The sequence below is a fragment of the Hypanus sabinus genome, chromosome X1 (assembly GCF_030144855.1).
Source record: "Hypanus sabinus isolate sHypSab1 chromosome X1, sHypSab1.hap1, whole genome shotgun sequence".
Classification (NCBI taxonomy): Eukaryota; Metazoa; Chordata; class Chondrichthyes; order Myliobatiformes; family Dasyatidae; genus Hypanus; species Hypanus sabinus.
Genome location: NC_082738.1, coordinates 68,407,424 through 68,431,349, shown reverse-complemented (window position 1 = coordinate 68,431,349; position 23,926 = coordinate 68,407,424). Strand labels below are relative to the sequence as shown.

At 43.7% G+C, this 23,926-nt stretch overlaps 1 protein-coding gene across 9 annotated transcripts in view; it reads right to left on the bottom strand.

Moving 5' to 3' along the window:
* Positions 1-23,926, bottom strand: part of LOC132384983 (SRC kinase signaling inhibitor 1-like) — a 498,151-nt gene that overhangs the window by 105,164 nt on the left and 369,061 nt on the right. The window lies entirely within an intron of this gene.

The following is a 23,926-nucleotide window of genomic DNA, read 5'->3' as shown; positions in this document are numbered from 1 at the left end:
GCTTCCTTCCACAGTCATTGTCCTGTTAGGGTTAACTCAAGGGTTGTCAGGGGTTGCTGGGCAGCGCAGCTCGAAGGGCCAGAAGGTCCTACTCCACGCTATATCTTCAAAATAAAGAATCAAAATCAAATATAAAATGTATTTGGAATTTGCTGTGTTGTGTTGGTCAGGGCGTGACATGCAACATTCGACAATTATAATGCATAAAGTAGTATATAAAATAACGTTAGTGGTTAAAATATGAATATGGAATAAAATATGCATAAATACATAAATACCAGTGAGTATTTGCAATATAAATAGCATTATAAAATGTTGCTTGAGGTATTTACAGTACAGTGCAGTGTCGAGGTAATAGATAGAGGAGGTTGGGGAGGCTAACTAGAATGGCTGATCAGATTAACCATTCTGGGGGTACGAAACCAGACTATGCTCCCTTCTTGCTGCTGGCATCAGGAAGGAGGTACAGGAGCTTCACGACCCACACCACTAAATTCAAGAACAGTTATTACCCCTCAACCATCAGGAAGGAGGTACAGGATCCTCAAAATCCACACCACTAAGTTCAAGAACAGTTATTACCCCTCAACCATCGGGAAGGAGGTACAGGAGCCTCAGAACCCACACCACCAGGTTCAAGAACAGTTATTACTCTTCAACCATCAGGAAGAGGGTACAGTAGCCTCACAACCCACACCACCAGGTTCAAGAACAGTTATTACTCTTCAACCATCAGGAAGAGGGTACAGTAGCCTCACAACCCACACCACTAGGTTCAGGAACAGTTATTACCCTTCAACCATCAGGCTCCTGAACCAAAAGTGATAACTTCACTTGCCCCATCATTGAAATGGTCCCACAACAATGGACTCACTTTCAAGGACTCCTCGTCTCATGTTCTCAATATTTATTGTTTGTTTGTTTATTTATTATTTACTATCTATTTATTCATTCTTGTATTTGCACAACTTGTTGTGTTTTGCACTCTGGTTGAATGCCCTAGTTGGTGCAGTCTTTCATTGATTCTGTTATGGTTATTACTCTATAGATTTACTGGGTATGCCCACAAGAAAATGAATCTCAGGATTGTATATAGTGACATATATGTACTTTGAAAATAAATTTGCTTGGAAATTTGAAGCTTTTGTTCTAGTAGCCCTATAACACTTTCCAGAAGGGAGCTTTTGGAAGTGGTGGTTTGCAGGGTGGGTCACTAGCCCTTGTGGGGGGGAGGGTTTGATCCCAACCACCTTTCAGTCTTGCTATACTTCACCGAAAACCTCGTCCAAATGAAGCAGTTGCCACGAGTCAAGTTTCCGCCTGTGTGTTTGGATTGAGGTCGGTTCCAGAGAGAATGGGTTAGATATAAGGCATTCAGATTCCTTTGCCACGTCCATTGAAGCATACGGTGAAATGTGCCATTTGCGTTAACACCCAAGGGATGTATAAGAAATATAAATAGCAAAGCACCACGAACAAGTAACTGTTACATACAAAGATATGTACATAAGGTGATGTGCGCGTAGTGGTGGGTTAATGGGTGGAGGTGTTGATCAGCTTGGGGGCAAGTAATTGCTTTTGAGTCTGGTGGTCCTGGCACGGATGTGGGACAAACAGTCCATGAGCAGGGTGGGTGAGATCCTTCATGACATTGCTGGCCTTTTACTGGCACCTTTCTGGCAGGTCTGCTGGTACCAGTGAGGTGTCGGGCAGTTTTGACTACCCGTTGTAGAGCCCTCCTGTCCGCTGCAGTACAGTTTCCATATCATGCAGTGATGCAGCTCCCTTTATGATTGTGAGTGCTGGACTGCAAAGAGATGGAATATAATCGTAAGACCAGAATTAGTCTGCTCTACCATTCCATCACGGCTGATTTATTATCCGTCTCAACCACATCCTTCTGCCGTCACCCGTAACCTTACATACCCTGACTAATCAAGAACCTATCAACCTCTGCTTTAAGTATACTCAATGACCTGGTCTCCACAGCCACTTGTGGCAATGAATTCCACAGATTCTCCACCATCTGGCTAAAGAAATTCCTCCTCTTGGTCTGAGCTGTCTAGGCACAGTTCCAGAATGCCCGAGCAGGTTACCAATCATAGATAAAGAAGTTAATGAATGAAAATTATTTTTTAATATTTTAAGTCACACTTGTGGTTTCTGGCTGAAAGATCTTCCTGCTGCCTGTGTGGATTTTACATAACTCAGACTCCACTGAACACAGAGGTAGCTCACCCTGTCTATAATCGCATTACTGCTGAAAGCATGGATGTACACGCATAACTAACCTGCCTGTCACTGTGGATTGATTTCACCTGCCTCCTAGTGCTCACCAACTTGAATTCCTTGTCTCCAAGCATCCGTCAGATCCCCAGCTCATTTGCCTATTCCCTGTCTCTTTAATCATCTCACCTCACCTTGATTCTCCTCTCCTGCCACATCACCCTCTCCTCTTTACCTCAAGTTCTGCTTCATCACCAAGCTCTTGGGAGTCATTCAGCATAGAAAGAGTCCAATCAGCCCACCAAGTTATGCTGGCCATGAAAACCTCCTTTTACAGCAAACACATTGTTAGTTCTCTCCACATTCCCCCAGATTCCACAAGACCATAAGACACAGAAGCAGTCATTCGGTCCATTGAAACTGCTCCACCGTTCAATCATGGCTGATTGATTTTCCCTCTCAACCTCATTCTCCTGCCTTCTCCCCAGTAGTCTTTAACACCGTGACCAACTAGGAACTTATCAACCTCTGCTTTAAATAGACCCAATGACTTGGCTTCCACAGTCGTGTGTTGCAATGAATTCTACAGATTCACCTGGCTAAAGAAATTCCTCCTCATCTCTTCTAAAGAGGTGTCCTATTCTGAGGCATTGCCCTCTGGTTCTAGACTCCCCCATGATCGGAAATTTCCTCTCCATGTCCACTCTATCCGGGCTTCTCAATATTTGGTAGGTCTCAACTACACAGCTACACACTATGGCTATACAGTGGAGCCAATTAATCTACCAACCCAAACATTTTTCAAAAATGGGTGAGCACAGCTTTAGCATAACTAGATTCCTCAAAGAGCTGGAAAGGCCTGTTCTGTGCTGTATCTCAATAAATAAATACAATTAAAAAACAACAAATTTCACAACATATGTCAGTAAACCTGATTACCTCAGAAGTGGCATTCCAGTACTAATTCAAAGGCAAAGCAGGCTTGATGGGCTGAATGGCCTAATTCTGCTCCCATGTCTTATGGTCTCAAAGATGCCAGGTTGGATCTGAGCCCCATCTAACAGCGGGCCGATCCACACTAGTGTGAAGTGTATACCAGAGGACAGAAAATAGGGGTAACACACACTTAGTGGCCATGTTATTAGACACACATGTAACCCTGCTCGTTAATGCAAATATTTAATCAGCTAATCACGTGGCAACAACTCAATGCATAAAGGCATGCAAACATGGTCAAGAGGTTCAGTTCAAGAAATGTGATCTAAGTGACTTTGACCATGGAATGACCATTGGTGCCAGATGGGGTGGTCTGAGTATCTCAGAAACTGCTGATCTCCTGGGATTTTCACACACAACAGTCTCTAGAGAACAGAGCAAGAAACAAAAAACATCCAATGAGCAACAGTTCTGTGGGTGAACTGCCCTGTTACTGAGAGAGGTCAGAGGAAAATGACCATTCCAGTTCAAACTGACAGGAAGGCAACAGTAACTCAAATAACCATATGTTGATCCTTGAAGTAGATGGGCTACAGCAGAAGACCAGACCGGGTTTCACTCCTGTACATAACAAAGTGGCCACCGAGTGTGTACGAGACATGTGCCAGTGTTCTCTGTGCTGAAAAGTCAGCACTTCTCCTGTTGAGTTACCAGGGCATGCAATATTTACTGTACACTCATGATAAACTATTCCTGGCTTCTCTGTCAAAACAGATCTTTCTCAATTATCCTACTTATGCTTAACCCCTGCAGAACCAAAAGGGAGAAATGTGGCTTCTTTCATTCCTTCAATTAAGATCTCTATTTCTAAAAAGCAGCTAATAGATAGCCTTGCATCCCAAACACCACAACCAATGAAGTCCTTAGCGAAATAAAAAAAATGAAGGCAACATGGTAGCAAATTAGTTCATATCAAATATCAAAGCAATCAGGTAATGTACAAACCCCATTTCCAGAAAAGTTGGGATATTTTCCAAAATGCAATAAAAACAAAAATCTGTGATATGTTAATTCACATGAACCTTTATTTAACTGACAAAAGTACAAAGAAAAGATTTTCAATAGTTTTACTTACCAACTTAATTGTATTTTGTAAATATACACAAATTTAGAATTTGATGGCTGCAACACACTCAACAAAAGTTGGGACAGAGGCATGTTTACCATTGTGTTACATCACCTTTCCTTTTAATAACACTTTTTAATCGTTTTGGAACTGAGGATACTAATTGTAGTAGATTTGCAATTGGAAACTTTGTCCATTCTTGCTTGATATAAGACCTCAGCCACTCAACAGTCCGTGGTCTCCGTTGTCTGATTCTCCTCTTCATGATGCGCCATACATTTTCAATAGGAGATAGATCTGGACTGGCAGCAGGCCAGTCAAGCACACGCACTCTGTGTCTACAAAGCCACGCTGTTGTAGCCCGTGCAGAATGTGGTCTGGCATTGTCCTGCTGAAATAAGCATGGACGTCCTGGGAAGGGACGTCGCCTTGGTTGCAACATATGTCTCTCTAAAATCCTAATATATGCCTCAGAGTCAACGGTACCTTCACATACATGCAATTCACCCATGCCGTGGACACTGATGCACCCCCACACCATCACAGATGCTGGCTTTTGTACCTTTCGCTGACAACAATCAGGATGGTCGTTTTCATCTTTGGCACGGAGAACTCGACGCCCGTTTTTTCCGAAAACTAGCTGAAATGTGGACTCATCTGACCACAGTACACGGTTCCACAGTCTTTCAGTCCATCTGAAATGAGCTCGGCCCAGAGAACTCGCCGGCGTTTCTGCATAGAGTTGATGTGTGGCTTCCTCCTTGCGTAATACAGTTTCAAGCTGCATTTCTGGATGCAGCGACGGACTGTGTTAAGTGACAATGGTTTTCCGAAGTACTCCCGAGCCCAGGTGGCTATAATTGTCACAGTAGCATGATGGTTTCTTAGGCAGTGCCACCTGAGGGCTCGAAGATCACACGCATTCAACAGTGGTTTCCGACCTTGCCCTTTACGCACTGAGATGTCTCTGAATTCTCTGAATCTTTTCACAATATTATGTACAGTAGATGTTGAAAGACCTAAATTCTCTGCAATCTTGCTTTGGGAAATGTTCCTTTTGAACTAACAATTCTCTCACTAATTTTGGCACAAAGGGGTGAGCCACGACCCATCCTTGCTTGCAAAGACTGAGCCTTTGATGGACGCTACTTTTACACCCAGTCATGATACCTCACCTGCTACCAATTAGCCTGCTTAATGTGGAGTCTCCCAAACCGGTGTTACTTGAATATTCTGCGCACTTTTCAATCTTATTTTAACTCTGTCCCAACTTTTGTTGAGTGTGTTGCAGCCATCAAATTCTAAATTTGTGTATATTTACAAAATACAATTAAGTTGGTCAGTAAAACTATTGAAAATCTTTTCTTTGTACTTTTGTCAGTTAAATAAAGGTTCATGTGAATTAACATATCACAGATTATTGTTTTTATTGCATTTTGGAAAATATCCCAACTTTTCTGGAAATGGGGTTTGTAGTTTTGTTTAGTGACACTGGTTAAGGGGTAAATTTTACCCAGATTACCAGGGACAAATCAGTGTTATGGGATACTTTACATCCATCTCAGAGGAAAAGTGTGGCACAGGAGCTTGACAGTGCCAGAGATTGGGGTTCAATTCTGTGAGGAGTTTTACATTCTTCCTGTGGCCGTGTGGATTTCCTCCGGGTGCTCCACTTTCCTCCCACATTCCAAAGACGTATGAGTTAGGGCTATTAAGTTGTGGGCTCACTATGTTGGTGCCAGAAGCGCAGGTTTCCTGCCACATTCCAAAGACACAAGGGTTATTAGTAAGTTGTGGGCACGCTGTGTTGGTGCCAAAAAATGGCAACATTTGTAAGCTGCCCTCAGCACATCCTCGGACTGTGACGAAATACTTCACCGGATGTTCCAATGTTTCAATGTAAATGTGACAAATAAAGCTAATCTTTAATCTTTCCTTTCATCTTTCACATCAAGTTCTGATTTAAGATGGTGCTACCGAAGATGTGCACCAGCTTACTGGAAGATTAAAAGGCAAGAGATTCAACTAAAAACATTACTTATAACATCCTTTCTGAAGCAAATGGTGGTGAACTATCACTATAGACAGTGAGGAGGCGGGCGGAGGTGAGGCTGCTTCGGGAGATGAGTCGTGCATGGTGAGGTGGAATGTGTTTGAGCCGGTTTCGCAGATGGAGTTCATTTTGCTACTGGAGATGGACTGAGCATTTTGGACAGGAGTCAACACGGAAGAGTTTCGATGCCCGTCCGCCTGACTTGGGATTAAATTTCGATCGCTCCAAGCACCGAGAACAACTTCGGGCTGGGCGGCCCAAGCATATCGTGGTGCTGGGGTCCAGGTCTTAGAGTGAGACACAACGCAGGACTCAGACAATTTAAATGTTGGCACAAATAGCTTGGAAGCCCGAGTGCTGGGAACTGAGGTGAGGGTTGGACTGATTTTGCTGGCTCTCCCATGAATGCTCATCCCTTTCTTCCCAGCACCGAGACTGTGAACTCATCCAGCTGCAGTGTGTTTTTGTCCTGCTGGTGTGATAAACTGGAACCAGGGCTTGGTCCTGCTCCAGCTGCTCCAGGAGCAGATCTGGGACCTCAGTCTGGTTTGGAATACCGCTGGCTTGCTTCTATTGTTTGCATGATATGTTACTTTTTTCTTTTTCTATGTTTTTGGTCTTTCTTTCGTTTTAATTGTGTTTGTTGGGATTCTTGCTTTGTGGCTGCCTCTGTGCAGACAAATCTCATTGTATAATTTATACATTTTTTGATAATAAATATGCTTTGATCTTGAAGTTCCTAGGCACAGCAATCAAGTAAATTGATTTTGTTTCGTGACAGTTTTTAAGGGGTAAACTTTACTCAGGTCACCAAGGAGAAATCACCACTACCTTAGGAGTTTGCGGAGATTCAGCATGACATCTAAAACTTAAGACAAGCTCCTATAGATGTTTAGTGGAGAATATATATTGACTGCCTGTATTACAGTCTGGTATGGAAACACCAATGCCCTTGAATGAAAATCCTACAAAAAGTAGTAGATATGGTCCGGTCCATCACAGGTAAAGCCCTCCCCATCACTGAGTACGTCTACATGGAGTGTTGCAGGAAAGCAGCATCCATCATCAGGGTCCCCCAACCACCCAAGACATGCTCATTCCTTGCTGCAGCCATCAGGAAAATAAATAGATGCACCAGTATTTATGAAAACTATACATAAAGAAAGCCTGACAAACCATGTACAAAAGAAGACAAATTGTGCAAATAAAAAAATAACAAGTACTGAGGGAATGAGTTGTTTTTTTACGTAGTTCAGTGTAGTTTTTGTACAGTGTCATGTAACACCATGGTCCTGAAAAATGTTGTCTTATTTTTACTATGTACTGTACCAGCAGTTATGGTCGAAATGACAATAAAAGTGACTTGACTTAACTTGTAGAGTCCTTTAAAGTGAGACCGCAGATTGTGGAATCAGCTGTGTTGAGGTGAGTGAAGTTAACTGCACTGGTTCAGGAGCCTGGTGGTTGAGGGGTAATAACTGTTCCTGAACCTGGTGGTGTGGGACCTGAGGCTCCTGTACCTCCTTCCTGATGGTTGAGGGGTAATAACTGTTCCTGAACCTGTTGTTGTGGGGCCTGAGGCTCCTGTACCTCCTTCCTGATGGTTGAGGGGTAATAACTGTTCCTGAACCTGGTGATGTGGGACCTGAGGCTCCTGTACCTCCTTCCTGATGGTTGAGGGGTAATAACTGTTCCTGAACCTGGTGATGTGGGACCTGAGGCTCCTGTACCTCCTTCCTGATGGTTGAGGGGTAATAACTGTTACTGAAACTGGTGGTGTACCTCCTTCTCGATATCAACAGCGAGAAGAGAGCATGAGCTTCAGTTTGGATTGTTCAAAGTTTAAAGTCAGTTTATTATTAAAATATGTATGTGTCACCATATACTACTGTGAGACTCATTTTCTTGCAGGCATTCCCAGTAGAACAAAGAAGTACAACAGAATCAATGAAAAACTACGCACAGAGACCAATAAACAACCAATGTGCAAAAGAAGACAAATTGTGTAAACAGGTAAATAAATAATTAGACAAATAAATAAGTAATACTGAGAACATGAATTTTAGAGCCTTTGAAAGTGAGTCCATAGGTTGTGGAATCAGTTCAGAGTTGAGGTGAGTGAAGTTATCCACACTGGTCCAGGAGCCCGATGGTAATAACTGTTCCTGAACCTGGGCTCTCTAAAACTCTTTGCCGGTAAGCCAGGCTTTTGTAGACTTGTAATAACTTTCATTTAATGGATGCAATGTGTGTTCTGCCTCATTGGGAAGGCAGGGACCCCGATATTCTGTTGTATCTGTGACAAAAACCTTTGTTTACTGAGACAATCCCAGCTCTTTCAATAACACTTTTGTGTTTGAGCACTTATTGAATAATCACTCAACCGATCCTCTGAAGACCACATAAAATAAAGCTTTGTTTGAAGCTGTTAACAAATCTGTGGGAATCTCAATGACATTAAGATTGCAGCAGCTGAACAGACAGCTGGAGAGAACATGAAGTCTACATAAGTGGATACCATAGTCAGAGAGAATCACTCAGTTATCATATGAGGAGCGTTTGGTGGCTCTGGGCCTGCACTCACTGGAATTCAGAAGAATGATGGGGGGACCTCACTGAACCTTATCGCATGTTGAAGTGCCTAGATAGAATGGCTGTGGAGAAGATGCTTCCTATAGTGGGGGAGTCTAGGACCACAGGGCACAACCTCAGAGTAGAGGGACTTCATTTAGAACGGCGATGAGGAGGAATTTCTTTAGCAGAAGGCAGTGAATCTATGGAATGTGTTGCCACATGCGGTCATTGAACGTACTTAAGGCAGAGGTTAATAGATTCTTGAGAAGTTGGGATGTGAGAAGTCACTGGGAGAAGGCAGGAGAATGGGGTTGAAAGAGAAATGGATCAGCCCTGATCAAATGTCGGAGCAAACTCGATGGGCCCTATGGCTTAATTCTACTCCAATGTCTATGGTCTTAGGGCCCTCAGCATACTGGAAATGTCCTCTTCTCATTACTACCATCAGGGAGGTGGTACAGGACTATTAAGACCCACACTCAGCATCTCAGGAACAACTTCTTCCCCTCTGCCAGCAGATTTCTGAACAGTCCATGAACCCATGAACACTACCTCACTATGTCAGGCTTTCTTTATGTATAGCTTTCACTATTTACTTTTATATATTCTTACAGTAACTTGTTATAACTGCACTCTACTGCTTCCACAAAACAACACATTTCACGCCTAATGTCACTGATAATAAACCTGAATCTGACTCTGAAATGGCAAGAAGGGAACAATAGCTGGGAAAAGATGCAACGTACTGTGAAGGAGATGAAATTAGTGGGAAAAATGCAGGGAGATGAATCAGAATCTGTTTATTATCACTGTCATATATCATGAAATTTGCTGTTTTGCAGCAGTACAGTGCAATGCAGAAAAAAATACTATAAATTACAATAAGAAATATACATGAAACAATAAGTAGTGCGAAAAGAGAGCAAGAAGTTTTTATGGTCCAGTCAGAAATCTGATGGCAGAGAGGAAGAAGCCATTCCTAAAATGTTGAGTGTGTGTCTTCAGGCTCCTGTACCTACTCGCTGATGGTAGCAATGAGAAGAGGGTATGTCCTGGGTGATGGTCATTAATGTTGGATGCTGCCTTCTTGAGGCATCGCTTTGTGAAGATCATCATTTATTTATTAAACCAAATAAAAAAACAAGTCAAAAATAAAATTTGCAGGTGTAGATACAGTTAAACTGGATCAAAGACAGAACATTTTCCTGCGCTTTTTTAAACTTCTGGCACCATTTCAACACTACCTAGGGTGTACTAGGCATCTCCACTTCTGATGTCAAATCAATGAAATTACCTCCAAAATATGCAATTTGAATTTTGTGCTTTAAAGCTTCCTCCACAGATCTGCAATTAATGAGACCATGAGACCATAAGATATAGGAGCAGAATTAGGCCATTCGTTCAATCGAGTCTGCTCTGCCATTCCATCATGGCTGATTTATTATCCCCATCAACCCCATTCTCCTGCCTTCTCCTGTAAACTTTGATGCCCTGACTATTCAAGAAACAATCAATCTCTGCTTTAAATGGGTCTGTGTGTCAGTGCCTAGGGAATGAGAACAGTTAAACCCTCAGCAAAGGGATGCAGTGTCCAGCAGCTGCTTGGCAGGCAGTTAACAGCAACACCCGGATATAGATTACAGCTCTTACATTGACCTAGTTTTAAGGCTTTTGAGGGACCCAAGATTAAATAGGAAAAAAAGAATTAAAGAAAGCAGGCCTAAAGTTACAACAATCTGCATTTATAAGGTAAAAACAATGCATCAATGCAACTGAGGAACGAATATTTTACAAAAGACACAAAGCCAGGCATCACTGCAGCTGGAGCAGGCGACAGCCTCAGTTCAGCACAGAGCCAAGTAAACGTCGTGGAACACTGAGCAGAACCGGCCCTCACCTCGCCTCCGGTCCTGACATCCTGACCTTTTCAATCTGGCTTGGTGTTTAAATCGTCCAAACATCTGCTTGTTCAAACCGCTCTGGGGTCTGGAATTCAGCCCGTACCAGTCCTAGTGCTGAAATTGATCAGACATGAGGACTTTCCTCGCCCTCGGGGATGCCATGACCCTGCTCTGACCCCGTCTCCACCTCCACTTTCCTTGACTATTTCTCGCCTCCGCTCGCTTTTCCACTGTTAACGTTGATTGTTATTAATCAGATGTTATTAATAAGTTATTTAGTAGTTGTCACTGATAAGTAGTGCCGGGCATCATCAGTGCCATCTTAAACCATGAACTTTGAAGCTGCCAAGTCTCACCCTGACACTCCCCCACCCCTCCATAGTCACAGAGTGCTGCAGCACAGAAACAGGCTCTTCAGCTCATCTAGTCTCTGCCAACAGATTTCTGAATGGACAATGAACCAACCTCACTATTTTACACTACATATTTATTTTTTAGAAATACATTCCTTATTGTAATTTACAGTCATTTTGTGTATTGCTCTGAATTGCCACGACACAACAAATCAGTAATATCATGCCTGATATGATTCCACCTGTTACTCTGCCTAGTCCCACCAACCCACACCAAGACCATAGCCATCCAATAGACAGTAGGTGCAGGAGTAGGCCATTCGGCCCTTCTAGCCAGCACCACCATTCACTGTGATCATGGCTGATCATACACAATCAGTACCCCGTTCCTGCCCTCTCCCCATTTCCCTTGACCCTGCTATCTATAAGAGCTCTATCTAACTCTCACTTGAATGCATCCAGAGACTTGGCCTCCACTGCCTTCTGGGGCAGAGCATTCCACGTATCCACCACTCTCTGGGTGAAAAAGTTTTTCTGCCTCTCTGTTCTAAATGGCCTACCCCTTATTCTTAAACTGTGGCCTCTAGTTCTGGACTCACCCATCAGTGGGAACATGCTTCCTGCCTCCAGCGTGTCCAATACCTTAATAATCTTATATGTTTCAATCAGATCCCCTCTCATCCTTCTAAATTCCAGTGTATACAAGCCCAGTCGCTCCAATCTTTCAACATACGACAGTCCCGCCATTCCAGGAATTAACCTTGTGAATCTACGCTGCACTCCCTCAATAGCAAGAATGTCCTTCCTCAAATTTGGAGACCAAAACTGCACACAATACTCCAGGTGGGGTCTCACCAGGGCCCTGTACAGCTGCAAAAGGACCTCTTTACTCCTATTCTCAATTCCTCTTGTTATAAAGGCCAGTATGCCATTAGCTTTCTTCACTGTCTGCTGTACCTGCATGCTTGCTTTCATTGACTGATGTACAAGAACACCTAGATCTTGTTGTACTTCCCCTTTTCCTAACTTGACTCCATTTAGATAGTAATCTGCCTTCCTGTTCTTGCCACCAAAGTGGATAACCTCACATTTATCCACATTAAACTGCATCTGCCATACATTTGCCCACTCATCCAACCTGTCCAAGTCACCCTGCATTCTCATAACATTCTCCTGACATTTCACACTGCCACCCAGCTTTGTGTCATCAGCAAATTTGCTAATGTTACTTTTAATCCCTTCATCTAAATCATTAATGTATATTGTAAACAGCTGCGGTCCCAGCACCGATCCTTGCGGTACCCCACTGGTCACAGCCTGCCATTCCGAAAGGGACCCGTTAATCACTACTCTTTGTTTCCTGTCAGCCAGCCAATTTTCAATCCATGTCAGTACTCTGCCCCCAATACCATGTGTCCTAATTTTGCCCACTAATCTCCTATGTGGGACTTTATCAAAAGCTTTCTGGAAGTCCAGGTACACTACATCCACTGGCTCTCCCTTGTCCATTTTCATAGTTACATCCTCAAAAAACTCCAGAAGATTAGTCAAGCATGATTTTCCCTTCACAAATCCATGCTGACTCGGACTGATCCTTCTACTGCTATCCAAATGTGTCGTAATTTCCTCTTTTATAATTGACTCCAGCATCTTTCCCACCACTGACGTCAGGCTAACCGGTCTATAATTCCCTGTTTTCTCTCTCCCTCCTTTCTTGAAAAGTGGGACAACATTAGCCACCCTCCAGTCAGCAGGAACTGTTTCTGAATCTATAGAACATTGGAAAATGATTACCAATGCGTCCACGATTTCTAGAGCCACCTCTTTAAGTACCCTGGGATGCCGGGGACTTATCAGCCTTCAGACTCAACAGTCTATCCAACACCGTTTCTTGCCTAATATAAATTTCCTTCAGTTCATCCTTTACCCTAGTTCCTTTGGCCACTATTACATCTGGGAGATTGTTTGTGTCTTCCCTAGTGAAGACAGATCCAAAGTACCTGTTCAACTCATCTGCCATTTCCTTGTTCCCCATAATAAATTCACCCGTTTCTGTCTTCAATGGCCCAATTTTGGTCTTAACTATTTTTTTGCTATTCACATACCTAAAGAAGCTTTTACTATCCTCCTTTATATTCTTGGCTAGTTTACCTTCATACCTCATTTTTTCTTGGCATATTGCCTTTTTTGTTATCTTCTGTTGCTCTTTAAAAGCTTCCCAGTTCTCCAGTTTCCTGCTCATCTTTGCTATGCTATACTTCTTCTCTTTTATTTTTATACTGCCCTTTACTTCCCTCATCAGCCACGGCCGCCCCTTGCTCCCCTTAGGATCTTTCTTCCTCTTTGGAATGAACCGATCCTGCACCTTCTGCATTATTCCTAGAAATACCTGGCATTGTTGTTCCACTGTCTTCCCTGCTAGGGTATTGTTCCATTGAACTTTGGCCAGCTCCTCCCTCATAGCTCCATAGTTCCCTTTGTTCAAATGTAATACCCCTCCATACCTCTCCCATTCTGTATAATTCTGTATACTTCTATCAAATCTCCTCTTATTCTCCTACGCTCCAGGGAATAAAGTCTTAACCTATTCAACCTTTCCCTATAACAACCACTCCAGGTGATGGAGTTAACTTTCTTTCCCAAGACAGACCTTATTGATTGCAACATTCAAAGCCACACAGACAAAATAATTCTAAGATTAAAAAAAATTTAACAGACTCAAAGGGGATAATAGGTGACCAACCATTCAGCCAGAAATGTGGAAACCTGAATGGTCTCAATTTGTAACCCAAAAGTAATCAAAAAGTTTAATTTGCATCATATAGAAAGGCACAGTGGGAATGATGAATTATGGAGTTAGTATTAATAAAGAATTTAATTTTTTTTCATAGCAGGTTTGCCTGAAAGAATAACTTGATTTTTGCTTAGAGTATCAGCCAACATGAAGCAAGAAATCTGACTTGAATGTCTTGTGTAATTTCAATTCAATCTGAGTACAATTAATAGATTTCACCAGCTAAAGGAACATCAAATGCTGAAATCCAATATCTCTTCTATTTATCCAATTAAATGCTACTTCGTTGATCAAACTAATTCTCCTGCATTAAAACTGCAAACTCTAAACTTCGTCTGTCTTAAATTTGTTTTCATTAGTTCCATGAAGCCTTTGCCATGCACATTAGATGGGGATTTCAATTAGTGGCTTGGTTTCTCCCAGCGTAACAGGTCAGTGAGAAGACTGGTGATGCATGGATCTCGAAGGATCACAACCGCCCCACCTGCTCTTTCCATTAACTGGCTGACATGTCCATCTTCTCTGTGACCAATTAAAAAGCAAACACGAATGGGTTATTCTGTCTCTGGTGTAACTAACCATCAACATGAAATTACAAGACCAAAGACCCCCACCCACTCTGGACATTTTCTCTTTTCCATTGGGCAGAAACCTGAAAGACAGACCACCAAACCCAAGGACAGCTTCTTCCTCACTGTTGTAAGATTGACTGCCTCCAGTACAATGACCTTGCACCTTTATTGCACTGCACTTTCACTGTAGCTGTTGCACTTTATTCTAAAATTCTGTTGTTATACCTTGTAGTAACTCAATGCACTGTGTAATGATTTGATCTGTTTAAAAGACAATGCAAGGCAAGCTTTTCACTGTGCGTTGATACATGTGACAATAATAAACCAATATCAATTCTTCAGGCATGGAATCTACTGGTGTGGACCATTGGTGAAGGTCCTTAATGACAGAGGCTACCTTCTTGAGGCATTGCCTTTTGAAGATGTATGAACAGTGTGAAAAGCAAACGTCACACTGTAACTCAGTCCATGCAATAATAATAAATTGAATCCAATATTTCACCCAGAGGGCAGCTGGAATCTTGAATGTGTGGCACAGGTAGGTGGTGGAAATGGGTACTTTCCCAACTTGAAGAAATACCTAAATGAGCATTTGATTCTCAAGGCATGACAGGCCAAGGACCAGAAGCTGGCAAATGGATCAGGGTAGATTGGTAATTGATGGCTCGAATAAACGTGATGAGCCACAGGGCTTCTTTCTGTGTTGTATGGATTCTATGACTCTAAATGGCAGCTTAGCCTGCAAGGACCACAAGTAGGAGCAGAATTAGGCCATTTGCCCCACTGAGCCTACTCTATCATCTCATGGCTGGTCCATTTTCTCTCTCAGCCCCAATCTCTTGCCTTCCCCCCGCACCCCCCCCCCGTATCCCTTCATGCTCTGACTAATGAAGAATCTACCAACCCGTGCTTTAGATATTCCCAATGACTTTACAGCCATCTGTGGCAATGATTTCCACAGATTCACCACTCACTGGCTAAAGAAATTCCTCCTCATCTCCGTTTTAAGAGACGACCCTCTATTCTGAAGCTGTGTCATTGGTCTTAAACATCGCCTCCACATCCACTTTATCAAGGCTTTCAGCATTTGGAAGGTTTCAATGAGGTCACTCCTCATTTTTCTGAATTCTAGTGAGTACAAACCCAGAGCCATCAAACGCTCCTCATGTGACAAGCCTTTCCATCCCAGAACCATTTTCAAGAACCTCCTTTCATGAACCAGTGCTTTATGAAGCCTCAACATTACATCCTTGCTTTTATATTCTAGTCCTCTCGAAATTAATGCTAACATCACCAACTCAACTTGCAAACTAATCTTCAGGAAATCCTGCACGAGGTCTCCCAAGTCCCTTTGTACCTCCGATTTCTGAATTTTCTCTCCATTCAGAAAATAGTCTATGCTGAATGAAAATATAACAAAATAAATTGTCTAATTTGTTCTGAACAAGTCGGGGGAATGAAGATTCAGATCATTCTCTACTCTCTCTATCCCAGACAGTTTTCATCATCCACAGATCAGAATCAGGTTTAATATCACTGGTGTAAGTAGTGAAATCTGCGGCAACACTGTAATATAAACTACAAATTACTTTACTTCTTACTGTATTAACGTCAATAAGTATTCAAAAAGTTAAATTCAATAAATAGTGCAAAAAGAGAGGAAAAAAGATAAAAAGAGAAAAAAAGTAGTGAGGTAGTGTTCATGGGTTCAACGTGCATTCAGACATCTGAGGTCAGAGGGGAAGAGCTTGTTCCTGAATCGTTGAGGGTGTGGATTGTTCAGGCTCCTGTGCATCCTCCCTGATGGTAGCAATGAGAAGAGGGCATGTCCTGGGTGATGGGCTCCTTAATGATGGTCACCACCTTTTCGAGGCATCGCTCCTTGAAGATGTCCTGGATGCTGTGGAGGCCGGTACCCATGATGGAGCTGACTGAATTCACAACTCTCTGCAGCTTATTTTGATCCTGTGCAGGCAATTGGCATCTCTGCCAACACACACACACAGATGAATCCAAGTGAGATACTGAAATCTCCTCTAGGACCTGCCAATCCAGTTCAAGGGGATGGAGGTGGGGGCATGGGCTGAGTATTACCCCCCCATCCAGAGAGAGAAGAAAATCAAAGAAGAAAAGGCCAACATAAATGACAGATGGCTTTGCTTCCAGTTTCAATCAGTCACCAGTGCGCAGCAGCCCGTCGAATGCCTGTGTGGCGTCAGTCTCTTGATGGATTTCATCAGCAGACGTTGGATTAATTATTCATCGGAGCAGATGGAAAGGCACTTCTCATCCTTTACACTGAGCTCAGTGCTGAAGGAACTTACACCCCAGGGAGCAGCATGAACAAACATTGCCCAACACTATGGTTGGTGGCTGAAGCAAACAAAAAATGGCCGACGAACAGCAAAGTGAAAGGCACTCTGTTTTCAGTGACGTTGATAAAAATGGATCAGGTTGAAATGAAAGAGAAGGTCGGTAGCTCGGGCTGGCTGCTTGCTTGTAAGGTTGTTCGCTGATGCTGGAGGTCAGGTCGCAAACATTTCGTTATCAATCGCAGTGACATTATCAGAGCGCAATTGACTGTTGTTTCAGTTGAGTGCTTGCGTTTATATTGGTCCGACTCGTTCTGATCAATTGCCTGCCACACTGGCCACTGGGTCCCGGCCAACTGGATCGCCGAGTGAACTCCACTGGCCCATGTTCCTTTTCAACTTTCGCATTGCTGGTCCTTGTCAACTTATGAGTCTATGCATCTGCAAGATTGCATCCAAGGGTGGGGGGGGGGGGGGGGGGAGCGCGGTGAGCCACGGACACCCAATGCTCGCAAAGACTGATAGCCAGGGTAACCAAGGCTTCGGGCCAGTGGCGATCACTCAGCTATCCAGCTGGCCGGGACCCAGCAGAGACTGGGGCCAGCGCGACAGGCAGCCAATCAGAACAATGAGTTGGACCAACATAAATACGAGCACTCGGCAGAAACAACATTCAATTGCACTCTGATGACATCAACCCAACTGGTGATGAACTGTTTGCGGCCTAGCCCCCAGGCTTGGAGAACAGCCCTACAAACACGGATCAGGTTACCAATCGTAAATACATTAGGAGCTGTCTTACTGCATGAGAAAAGGAATGTTCTGGTACAGCATCTGGCTGGTTAGCAAAGATATTGTAGGTTTGTCACACTGAAAAGAATTTTGAGGAGAAAACTGGCCATAATTCCCTATAGGGGGATAATTTTAAGATGACTGTGGGGAGGGGGGGAGACGTCAGAGGTAGGTTTTTTACACAGAGTGGTGGATGCCTGGAATGCCCTTCCAGGGGTGGTGGTAGAGGCAGATAAGAGACTCTTAGATAGGCACATGAATGAAAGAAAGATGGAGGGTTATGTGGGAGGGAAGGGTTAGATTGTTCTTAGAGTAGGTTAAAAGGTCAGCACAACATCGTGGGCCAAAGGCCCTGCACTGCGCTATTATGCTCTATGTTCTAAAACTGAACAATTAAATCACAATGACAGAGCAGCCAGAGTGGAAACTCTACCTCATGACCCTGTGCAAGATGATAGCGAGACAGTGAATCACTGAGTGAGTCAAAGTGATGGCAAGTGTGACAATGAGATAGATGGTAAATGAAAATGGTGAAAAGGAAGAGACAGTAAAGAGGAGAGGGAGATAGCTGAGCTAATTTACAAGCATGAGGAAGCACTACCGAGACACACCAAGTCAGAGAGTTTGCATAATCTGTGATGGAACACACTGAGGTTGAGAATGGTAGATATTCAGGCAGAGGAGGGAATCAGGAGGTGTGGCAAGGAATTGGGAAAGTGGACAACCCAGAGGAGCAGCCAGGATCTTCTGGAATGACAGAGCAGGCTGGTGGGACCATGAAGCTTAAAGGTCTTAATAAAAAGATTAGCTTTAATTGTCACATATACATGGAGATATACTGTGAAAAGTGTTGTTTGCATCAATGACCAACATAGTCCGAGGTTGTGCTGAGAGCAGCCTGCAAGTGCCGTTATACTTCCAGGCCAACATAGCATGCCCACAACTTAATAACTCTAATCCGTATGCCTTCGGAATGTGTGAGGAAACCGGAGCACCCAGAGGAAACCCACATGACCAAGAGAAAAACATATAAACTCCTAACAGACAGGCAGAATTGAATCCAGACTGTTAGTGCTGTAAAGCATTATACTACCCACTACACCCCTATGGATTTCTACACCCTAAATCTTAGGTTCCTGCATTCCACAACCCCAGGCTATTGCTAACTGATACATCACTCTCCTCTCATTCACACCCAGCACAATGCTTTACCTATCCAGGTGCACACGTATGCACACATGCAGATCCTAGTTAACGTGTGCAAGACTGCTCTCCAGCAAAGAGTGCTTTCACAACCTCTATTTTGGACCAGGGCGAACTAGTTGTCCATGGTTAAAGATTAGCTTTATTTGTCACATGTACATCGAAACACTGAAACGTACAGTGAAAAGTGTCAACGACCAGCACAGTCCGAAGGCTAGGTGCAGCTCACCATGCTTCTGGCACCAACGTAGCATACCAACAGTTTAACTAACCCTAACACGCCTGTGGGAGGAAACCAGAGCTCCGATGCTGTAAAGCGTTATGCTAATCGAACGGCCTGATTCTGTGTTCTATTAATCTATACTGAGAACTCCCTGGACAGGTATGTGGACAGGAGAGATGTACAGCAGGGCTTCCCAACCTGGGGTCCAAGAACCCCTCGTTTAATGGCATAAAAATGCTGGGATCTCCTGGTTTAGGGGAATGTAGGCAGACAATGAGGCCTAGCTTAGATGGGAAACATGATCATGATCAGTATAGTCCAGTTGGGCTGAAGGGCCTCTTTCCATTCTGTGTGACACTATAACTGTTGGAGTGCTTCACTATAAGCCTCGTATCTCCTGCTAGGACAGAGGTTCCCAACTTTTTTTATGTCATGGACCAAGACCATTAAGCAAGGGGTCTCTGGATCCTAGGTTATGAACCCTTGTGATAGAAAATGAAGGTATTGAGGAAACTCAGAGACTGGCTTTTTTTTTGTACAGCTTCTTCCCCCCTGCCATCCGATTTCTGAATGGACATTGAACTCATAAACACCATCTCACTCCTTTGTTCTCTTATTTTTCACTACTTATTTAGCTTTATAAATATACATCTACTTCTTACTGTAATGTGCCTGTCTAAGAGTCTCTTAGATGTCCTTAATGAATCTGCAACTCCCACCCCGGCAGCACTTACCACTCTCTTTGTGAAAAATCTACCTCTGACATTCCCGCCCACATACCTTACTCCAGTCACTTTAAAATTATGCCCACTTGTATTAACCATTTCCACACTAGGAAAAGGTCTCTGGCTATCCATCCAATCTATGCCTTTATCAAGTCACCTCTCATCCTCCTTCACTCCAAAGAGAAAAGCCCTAGCATGCTCAACCTTCCCTCATAAGACATACTCTCTAATCCGGGTAAATCTCCACTGCTCTCTCTCTAAAGCTTCCACACCTTTCCTATAATGAGGCAATCAGAACTCTACACAATACTCCAAGTGCGATCTAAGAGTTTTATAGAGCTTCAACAGCTCTAGAACACAATCCCTGACTAATGAATGCCTACGCTCCATATGCCTCCTTAACCACCCTATCAACATGTATGAAAACTTTGAGGGATCTATGAACGTGGACCCCAAGACCCTTCTGCTCCTCCACATTGCCGAGAATCCTATCATTAACTTTGTACTCTGCTTTCAAGTTCAATCTTGCAATTTCACAATTTTCCAGATTGAACTCTATCTGCCCCTACGCAGCCCATCTCGACAGAGAATCGTATCAATGCCCCATTGTACCCTATGGCAACCTTCTACGCCATCCACTAATCTTCATGTCATCTGCAAACTTACTAACCCACCCTTCCACCTTCTTGTCTGTTATTTATCAAAATCACAAAGAGGTCCCGGAACAGAACACCATTGAACAGCAATTTCCAGGCAGTAATCACTCCATCTATCAGCACCTCCTGCTTTCTGTGGGTAAGCCGTTTCTGAATCCCTGCATCCCATGTCTCCTGACTTTGAGTGAGCCTACCGTGGGGAACCTCATCAAACGCCTCACTAAAATCCATACACACCACTTCCATCACACGACGCTACGTTCTACAGATGTACTGTGGCTGCATCACCGTCTGGTATAGGGGGTGGGGCTACTGCAGAAAGCTGTAAACTCAGTCAGCTCCATCACAGGCACTAGACTCCCCAGCGTCCCAGACATCTTCAAGGAGCAATGCCGCAAAACGTGGGTATCCATCACCCAGGACATGCCCTCTTCTCATTGTTACCGTCAGGGAGGAGGTACAGGAGCCTGAACAATTCACATACCCAATGATTCAGGAACAGCTTCTTCCCCTCTGCCATCAGATTTCTGAATGGACATTGAACCCATGAACACCACATCACTTTTTTTTTCTCTTTTTGCACTAATTTAACCCTTTAAATATGAAGTAAGGAGGCATGGGATCCAAGGGGACGTTGCTTTGTGGATCCAGAACTGGCTTGCCCACAGAGGGCAAAGAGTGGTTGTAGACAGGTCATATTCTCCATGGAGGTCGGTGACAGTGGAGTGCCTCAGGGATTTGTTCTGGGATCCTTTTCTCTTCATAGTTTTTATAAATGACCTGGATGAGGAAGTGGAGGGATGGGTTAGTAAGTTTGCTGATGACACACAGGTTGGAGGTGTTGTGGATAGCGTGGAGGGCTGTCAGAGGTTACAGCGGGATATTGATAGGATGGCAAACTGGGCTGAGAAGTGGCAGATGGAGTTCAACCCAGATAAGTGTGAAGTGGTTCATTTTGGTAAGTCAAATATGATGACAGAATATAGTATTAATGGTAAGACTCTTGGCAGTGTGGGGGATCAGAGTGATCTTGGGGTCCGAGTCCACAGGACACTCAAAGGTGCTGCGCAGGTTGACTCTGTGGTTAAGAAGACATACAGTGTATTGGCCTTCATCAACCATGGAAATGAATTTAGGAGCCGAGAGGTAATGTGACAGCTATATAGGATCCTGGTCAGACCCCGCTTGGAGTACTGTGCTCAGTTCTGGTCACCTCTCTACAGGAAGGATGTGGAAACCATAGAAAGGGTGCAGAGGAGATTTACAAGGATGTTGCCTGGATTGGGGAGCATGCCTTACGAGAACAGGTTGAGTGAACTTGGTCTTTTCTCCTTGGAGTGACGGAGGATGAAAGGTGACCTGATAGAGGTGTACAAGATGATGAGAGGCATTAATCGTGTGGAAAGTCAGAGCTTTTACCCAGGGCTGAAATGGCTAGCATGAGGGGGCACAGTTTTCAGAAGCTTGGAAGCAGGTACAGAGGAGATGTCAGGGGTAAGTTTTTTTACACAGTGAGTGGTGAGTGTGTGGAATGGGCTGCTGGCGACTCTGGTGGAGGCAGATAAAATAGGGTCTTTAACGAGACTCCTGGATAGGTACATGGAGCTTAGAAAAATAGTGGGCTACAGGTAAGCCTAGGTAATTTCTAAGGTAAGTACATGTTCGACACAGCATTGTGGGTTGAAGGGCCTGTATTGTACTGTAGGTTTTCTATGTTTCTAAATTTCACGACACATGCCAGTGATACTAAACCTAATTCTGATTCTGATTCTATCTTCATTAACTTATTTTGTCACTTCTTAGAGAATTCATTCAGGCTTGTGAAGCATGACCTGCCCCTTAAAGCCATGTTGATGATTCGTAATTGCTTCTATAGATGCTTGTAAATCCTGTCTCTAAGAATCTTCTCCAATAGTTTGCAACCACTGATGTAAATATAGATCCTTGGTCGATAATTCCTACAGTTATCCCTATTACTTTTCTTGAAATCTGGAGGTCCAGATTGAAGACCAAAGGTCAATTGGAAGTCCAGAAGCCAATGCCTGATGGCAGGAATCCCAAGACTGAGAATCTCTGTGTGTCCAGTGGGGAAGTCGGGGCCCAGTGTCTGTGAATCCATGAGTCCACTGGAGACTGGAGGCCGAGGTGATCCATCCTCGGGTTAGAGGTCTGTGTATGTGCACAGGTGGGTTTGTTGCTTGCTATGTTGTTTTGTTCTGTGTCATTCCACTGAACATTATGCCCGCACTACGTTGGCACCAGAGTGCGTGGCAACACTTGTGGGCTGTCCCCAGCACATCCTTATGTTGTGTTGGTTGTTAATGCAAACAATTGATTTCACTGTATGTCTTGACATACACGTGATAAATAAATCTGCATCTGAACAAAGGAATAACATTTGCCATCCTCCTGAAAGAGATTCTACAAAGTGGATAAATTAATTGCTTTGGTCCAGCCTCATTAATCTTAGTAACAGGGCAAGACACAATCCCTTGACGTCAAATCATGACTAATATTAATTTTTAATGTATCTTTTCAATTAGTGAACAGCAGCTTATCTCTTAGACTCTGCTCAAGCCAAATTCCATCCAGCGAAACCACTTCCTCAGACGGCAATTTCTTTTCCTCCCTCCCCTTTTTCACCAGGGACACCACAGTTGTCCTCCAATAATTCACCCAAGTAGACACAGTCCCCATCCCTAAAACAAATTCAGATTCAGATTTATTTATCACATGTACTTTGAAACATACAGTGAAATGAGTCATTTGCACTAACAATCAACACATGGAAAGACGTGCCTGCAAGCGTTTCCTCTTTCCAGCACCAACACAGCATGCCCATGATGCTCAGCAGGACATACCAAGCAGCAAGCAGCAAAATAAGTCCTCTCACCCCAGGGCAGGCCATCTTCAGGCTCCAGCTTGCAGTGACTGGAACTCGCAGATTCAGGGACTAGCCATTGAGCCTCGGCTTCTCCACTTATGATCAAACTTCAGGATTTGATCTGGACCTCTGATCAACCTTCCAGCTGCGATCTTCAGTATCAAACCGGGGCTTGCAGATGATAACAAATGAGGACCTTGGATAAAGACCTGAGCTCCAGGCCTCTAATGCCACACTCGCTGACAACAGGATTCCGAAAACAAGGCCTTGAACACCGGTCTCATTGATGAATAACCTCGCTGGTCTGCTGGGTGACATCCAACCGTCCCCTTGCCACTGACCTTCGAACACAGAGATCTTGACTCTGGCCTGTCCTCCAATTTCCACACATCCCTTAACCTGACCCCTAACTGCCCTCTCTGTACCAACAAAACTAAAAAAAACCTAAGTCTAAGCTGCAACGCTGACAGAGCTCACCATCTTGATCTCTATCAGCATACCCAGAGCATAACACATCAAAAGCGCAGTCACAGGTGAAAGCACATACATGTTCAGGAGTGCACACGCATGAGTGTGCATGTGTAACTATAAACTGG